Consider the following 6902-nt stretch of genomic DNA (forward strand, 5'->3'; position numbering starts at 1 on the left):
CTACCTCGTGAATCTCCGCTATCCTGCCGGTGTAGTAGAGGACACGCTCGGTCAGGGTGGTCTTCCCCGAGTCGATGTGAGCAGAGATCCCGATGTTGCGGATCCTCTCGTTGGGGAAGATACCGGAGGAGCATGTCCGACAGCTGTTGATGAGCACCTGTGGAGATAAACCACAGCAAGATCGATATTCAACCTCCCCCTTTCCCGATTGGGAAATAGTTAGTCGAGGTTTGAAGTTAAAATCTGTACAAGTGCAGTGTAATGTTACCTTTTTGAGAGTGACGCTTCCTGGTGCCAAAAGATGCGTCTTTGTCAAACACAGACCCGCTTTCAGTACTCTCATATTGATCTCTGCTCGGTGGGACACGAAGGTGGTCGTACTCCTCCGTTTATACAACCCGGTGAATGTCACGCCGGGGCCCTGCTGCCTGTGAAACGCTGCTTCCGCATCTACGGAAAGCCAGACGGGACAAAAGTACTGTTACGTTTTGCGTTTATTGAAAATTAAATGCACTATTTTTCAAAATTAGCGGGAATAAAACGTAGCATGGGAGTGATACGAATGTGTATTTATTAATTAAAAAATAAAAAGCTAAAACACAAACTGAAAAAAAAAAACGTTTATGATGCGTTCAAGTGCCGTCAGAAAACACAGGACGGGAGCAACCTAATTACAAAAGGAAGGAGAATGTAGGCGCTTGAGCGGCTAACGCTCAAAATTCCGGGGAGCGCCTGAAGGCAGCACGTTTAAAACCCCACATGACTCTCGGCTGGTTTTGCTGTCTTTATTATATTACAACATATAAAGAGTTTTAATCTAACATTTCATGCCACTAATTAAATAGTATATTAAAATAGAGAGCCTCGGTTTTAACGCCACTCCTTTAACTTAAGGTTAAGCTACGTTAAACTGCAGTAACGGTAACTAAAGTTAGCTCGGAGCTGCTCCTGTTTGTTTTTTTTCAACGAGCGTTTCCTCTTGTCACTTCAAGGAAACTTCTTTCACTTCAACCCTTCAACCACATGCTGATACTTAAACTTCACACAGCAGCACTTGCACACGCTGATAAGCCGCAGCCACCTCCTCCTCCTCCTCCTCTCACACTAAGTTATAACCCTCCACATTACTGCCAGCCTTTTAAACAGCTGCTTCACACACACCAGAGGAGCAACTCAGGACCTCTCTGGTGAGTTTTTGGCTACTGTATTTTTACTTCTCCCAATGGTGTAATGTGAGTTTTAGCTCCAAAAGGCACAGTGAATAAGATATCACATTATATTAGAGTAATACAGAACCTTAGTATGTTTTCTTTTATTATTATTTGCCTGTTTAAAGTCAGCTTTAGGAAGTTCTGTATATGAGCTTTCACTAAATTTACATTAGTAAACAAACTGGGCTTTAAAATGTGAAGGAAGCCTGTTCTTAAACTTACTGAACCTGCCTTTAATGATGCAGAGTGGCTGTTATTTTAAGGACAAAGGATATTGCATGTAATGTTTTCCACTGGGTGGCAAATGATGATCCATATAGACGCCACTGTCCTTTTAATCATCAATCATTTTTTAGTGTTTTATATGTTTGCCAAGGAGTGAGTGTGTTCCCATAGAGAGTGTGTCACTGTTTGACTATGTGCTTAGGCACATGGGTGTGTAAAACAACCCATTTAATGTCAGTGTGGCACAAGACTGTCAGTCACTCTCTCCCCCTCCACCGGTGTGTGAGTCATTATGTATGATTATTTAATGTTCATTACACAAGAATGTACTCAAATATGTGTGTGTGTGTGTGGTTCACCATGAGCTGTTCTTTCCACTGTTATCCTTCCTGTCTGGTTTCCTTTCTGTTCCTTTCGGGAGCCGGCAGAAATGACAGCGACTGCCACTGAGCAGCTCACTGTGTGTAATGTCAGTGACTGTTTCCAGGATGCTCTGCTCGTATCTGTCCTGTAAAATGCTGAAAATGTGTTTTGTAAAGGGAGGAGGGGGGAAAAGCCGCCATTTCACAGTTTAGGTTGCAGCAACTTTTTGAATGTAAAATTGTGATTAGCTGCCTGTATTTGGATGAATCTTGTGAACATATAATTCACCTTTAGTGTATTCAATCAATCTATCAATCAGGACCAGAGTTAAAGCCCATAATGTTTGTATGAGCTGTGTTTTTACATGGGCACTTATTTAGTGCTGAAATGATTAGTTGATTTATCTATTTGTCTGTTTAAGTGTTAAAGTAAGTAAAAAATAGCTCGTTTCAGCTTCTAATTGTGAGGATTCGTTTTGTATCTTTGTACAAAGGTCAGACCAAAACAAGAAGGAACTGTCACTACTCACCATCATCTTCTTGACCGAATACTTAATCACTAAATCTAACAAATAAGTGCAAGTAAGAGATGAATTGATAATGAACATAATTCTTAGTTGCAGCCTCACACGTGTAAAACGTCGTATAGATGTGAAACCTTGGACACATTATTGATTTGTTGTATGGATACTGCTTTGTTATGTGGACTAACTGTAGTAAAAACACTTTGCAGTCTAAATATAAGTAGTATAGTGCAGAAAGTGTCCACTGACCAGTCAGAGGAGGGCAGTGTTACACAGACTAACTCTGGTGAAACTCTGTCTGAAACTCTCTGAATTTGAATACCTTTAATGTCTTTGCACTCAAACTGTTTTTCACCGTAACATTTAAATTACTCCCACAGGTCACATTTTCCAGTGAAAATAATCTCAGTGCTTTTTATTTGACTTTTCATGGTGTCAGTTTTCTTTGCTGTAACCTGCTCCAGGAAATAAAAGAGTTTCAGAGCTGATAAATCACTTATTAATAGGCATTGTTGAGATACTGTGATTAATAGCAGCCAGTGTTTGCTGGGGCTATTAATCACACACACACACACAGGAGGGCGGCGCGAGCGAAGACAAGAGCGAGACTTGTATCCTATCAGGCTGGTAGGAGGGTCTCGAACTTAACACCCTGCTCTCAACTGACAAATATACACCGGAGCACATTTACGCCTCGCGCGCACAAGCTCGCAAAGGGGCCGCCATGTTCTTTCCAACTGTGTGTATACCATATCTTTTCATCTGGTAAAACTAAATCAAGGGGATATCCAAAAGACCCAGGGTGAACACTGGTCTGCTGTGCGAAAAACAACTGCCGGACTTAACTTAATAAAAAAAATAGAAATGGTTTGAAGGTAAACATTTCGAAAGGTTTTTCAAATTTGCTATGCACATTCAGACTGACGATTCATCGGGGTCTTTTCTAACCAGTGGGTGAGTTCATGCTCGTGAAGTGTACCACGATGCTAGTTGCGAAGTACGAATTCGGTAGATACTCGAAACACTCCCAGTGGAAGAGACATCCTGAGGGTGTTTTAAGGGAGCGAGAGGAGGGTCTCATTCCAGCGGTATGGGTGAATCTAAGTCATGCAACAGAGGATTTTTCTCATACAACGCCTCTTCTTTGACTCACGAGAAAGGAGACGGCGAGTGGTTGGCGCGCGGGACATGCATGACTTCCACGCTCTCCGAAGCTTTTACCAACTGCATCTCATCTGTCTGGCAGGAGAGGAAAAAAACGTAAACTCGGGCGCGGAAGTGGAACTAACTTCTAAGAAAGCTTCAGGTCATCGTAAGAGTGATGCTTTTCCTATTTGGCAATGTATATTTGTTCGAAAGGTCGATGAAAGCTAATATCATTGCGAGGATTTGAACCACGAAAATAAATCAAACCATGCAATCAGACAAGGTTTCAAGGGGATCATGTGGAAATTTTAACTGGGCATTCGCATCGCTAAACTATGCGCCCTCTTATACCGCCGGATACTGAGGTGCGTCGATATCAAGAAGGCCTCGAAGCCGGCCATTACACTTCTGCGCGCGAAGAATCAAAAACTCACACATTTTTTGAAAGGACTGAGTCACGTTGACTCATTTCCACAACCAATGCGCGACACACGAGCGTGGAGCGGGGGTGTGTCTCGGTAGATATATAGAGCAACATATATTTCCTACACAATATATGATATCAAATCTCTGTACGCGGTAGCGCGTCGCGGTTCCATTACTCAATAGAGGCGAGAGCGCGTTGGGTTGCGAGTCCCCAACAGGCTTGTTTAACCCACCACATCCTTTTGGTAATGGCAGCATCAACCAAGCAACAACCACAACAAAGATCCCGACCCACCCCGGCAAAACCACCAACACTCGTGCAAAACACGCCCTCGCACCTGACACGGGGCTCCTTACTACATGGCGGTATACGGGGCCTGGCACCAACCAAGCACCTTGAGGACTGTCAACCCTGGCCCATATTACATCATCGTTGGAAGAGAAACCCAATCACTAGCACTCATGCTCCGCAAACTTTGTCAGACAATACGATTATCTCCGGCGCGGACGCCGATCGCGAGCAGTCCAAATCGAAATACCTCTACAAGTAGCGACAGATAGTACGATATGTCCTTAGTGCACCAACAGCCGTGTAATAAGGCGACAGCAGATAGATATGTAAGAATACCACACGGGTGGTAGAGAGAGCTTGAGAGAGGAAGCATGTCTGTGGCAGAAGCTGTGACAGGGTTGTTGATCCGGTTATGCGTGCAGTGCGGGTTCTTACACCAGGCCAGGGGGAAGAGAGGTTGGTTTGTGCAGCAGGGAATTTCTCTGTGTGTGGTTTTATTCCATCCTCCTCCTGGTCCTCTTATTAAGTTTAACTCAAACAAACTCCTTCTGCCCAGCCTGGTGTGTAGGCAGATAGAGGATGTTTGCATCTGAGGTTCAGGGGAGGTTCAGAGGAATGTGCCCTCCTCCACTTACGTGACGCCGGAGGGTATGGTCCCAGGACGTTGCACATATTAGGCAGGTGTAATGTTTCGTCTGTCAGCCCACCAAACTAGCAGACCCAGAGAGTCATCACACCATGACGTGAAATAATTACACGCACACATAACGTCGTCATACTGCCGACCAGCTGGGTATATGTTCGAACTCACCCCCCTGCTCTCCGGGCACTGAATCCACAGGGCTGCACTCAGGACCCCCAGGCGGCCGGAGCGACGGTCCGCCACGTCGAGCTGAGTGGATCAAGATTGTAACGTGCTTTTGCCAGGTTGTAGGGGAAGACTGACTGGACTCCGCGAGTGTCGCTTCAGTGGAAGTCCCGTGGCGCACACAAACATGGCAGCTACCGGCTCTCGTGAGCAGGGACACGTACTGGCGGAGGGACATTGGCGGTCCGATGGGGACACAGATGCTTGGTGGCGATAGCAGCTTCCTGGGGAGCCACCTCTCTAGTAGCAGGGAGGACCCTCCGCAGCCCGCTGTGCCGGAGCACAGGCGCGAGGCAACACTCTTCGATTACCGGGTATGCACTCCGGGGGGTCATGCTAAGAGGTCCAGAACACCGACGTTGACGCTGCGCGTGACCGCTGCACAGTCACCGGAAATCATTTTTAGGGGCTGCGCCCAGAGCCAGTGCGTCCCCATCTAGAGTCGGGTCGGACTGGGGTCTCTTGTTATGCCAGCCAACTGAGTACGCGTGCCTACGTGGATCGCTGGGAATGGACCCTTATGGCCTGCGCCTTCCGTGGGTACACTCCCTATGGAGGGGAGCACTCGACGAGATGGCTCTTGGTTATCCAACACGGCACACGGCAGATGTCTGGTCCTCTCGTCGCTCTCTGGGCGGACTCTGAAACCACGGCCTCGACGGTGGACAGGTCAGTTTCCTTAACAAGTCCCATCTTTCGAGAGCCTCCAAGTGGTGGTTCCGCCAACGGCACGTCCCACTCACATTCAAGGTTGAATCAAGCCAGCTTGCGGACAAAGTCCGCTTGGGCTCCGGGTCACTCGAGTGATGAGCAGGACGGGCCCTTGCAGCTCACCAGCCACCCCCCCAGTTAACTTCCCGCACCCAGCAGACACCAACGCCGGATTAGTTTGCCGGCCCCGCTGGGCCTGATCATCTTATATCCATGGCCCTCCGCCCCGGGGGCGGGCAGTTCCCGAGGTCTATATCTCTTGTCGCTTATACAAATTCGCACCCGGAATGGTCTTACGCCTCCTCGCCTCCCGCACTGCTGACTTCACCCGGCCCGCGTTTCAAACCTCCGCACCCCATCGGACGCCGCCGCTGCCTCTCGGGTTCACCCCCCGCGTGTTTGACAGCCACTGGGTGCTACCATCTCCGCTGGGCCGGGCGTGTCTGGAAAGCAACCCGGGGATGGCTCGCTGTTGCTCCGACCGCCGAGCGCCTGCCCTCTCCTCCGGCCAACTTTCCTACTCTGGATCGCGGCGCGTCGCCTGGGATCTCCCCGCTTCGTCTTCCCGCAACTTAAAATCGTGCCACTGGACTCCGGTCTCGGCCTTTCACTCTACCACACGAACAGGGGCACTTTTGTTTTTCTCGGTTCTCGATTATACCGCATCACATGCCGCTCTCTCTCGCGCCCCCGCCTCAACCACTGGACTCTAGCGACAGGATCGGAGTCGCCGGGTCTGCCTCGCCTGCCTTTCCACTCTCCGTCTTCCCTGCCTGGCGTGGTTTGCGGTGCTGCGTATAGATCCCGAGCCCGAGTTTGGCCATCCCGCATGCCGTAGTAGTAAACCACGCTGCCCAGCACACACCCTCCAGGTTAGATGTTGAAAAAACCACTTATGGTGACTCCCTACAGTTTCACCAGAAAATCCATTGAGTCACACCATCCATCTCATGCTAGGCCTGGGAAGCTCATACATTGCTCCAATGGCTGGGATCTTGTGAGAAACAACAGATGATTCATAAATTAGTTAAACACATTAGCTTGCACGAAGCAATGTCCTAATATTACATTACACTCCCCCTAGTTGCATTAACTCACACTGATATGTATATATATTACATAGTGTGTGTGTGTGTG

Source organism: Morone saxatilis, unplaced genomic scaffold (assembly GCF_004916995.1).
Source record: "Morone saxatilis isolate NCDOM2014 unplaced genomic scaffold, NCSU_SB_2.0 Contig8, whole genome shotgun sequence".
In the NCBI taxonomy this organism is placed as follows: domain Eukaryota; kingdom Metazoa; phylum Chordata; class Actinopteri; family Moronidae; genus Morone; species Morone saxatilis.